This window comes from Plasmopara halstedii (assembly GCF_900000015.1).
Source record: "Plasmopara halstedii genome assembly, contig: Scaffold_2904, whole genome shotgun sequence".
In the NCBI taxonomy this organism is placed as follows: domain Eukaryota; phylum Oomycota; class Peronosporomycetes; order Peronosporales; family Peronosporaceae; genus Plasmopara; species Plasmopara halstedii.
In genome coordinates, this window is record NW_020189809.1 from 623,216 (window position 1) to 623,647 (window position 432).

Below are 432 nucleotides of genomic sequence, written 5' to 3' on the forward strand. Positions count from 1 at the left end.
TCGCCCCTTCAATCGAAGACAGATGCACACGGAAGACTTCCATTCTGACCACGCCAGTGCGAAGGCCTTCCATAAAGACGGTCACTGTGATCGCCTCCAGAAGGGGATCTGCTGCCACCCCGGCAATGAGAGTGCGCATCTCTTGGACAAAGTCCACCAATTTCTTGTTACCCTGTCGGGTGGCAAGAAAACGCGATCGCATGCGATATGCATGATTAGGCAGCAAGAACACTCGTGAGAGCTGCAATTTCAGCACTGCCCAGGAGGGAAACTCAGCTCCGACCGAAGTGCCGCACGTCAGTACCCATTCCCGCGCTCGACCACCGAGCTTTGAGATGGCTAGCGCCACGCGCTGTTGCTCGGCCTGGAGCATCGCGGATGCGATGGCCATCTCGACCTCTCTCACCCAGAGCAGGAGATTCTCTTCATCCT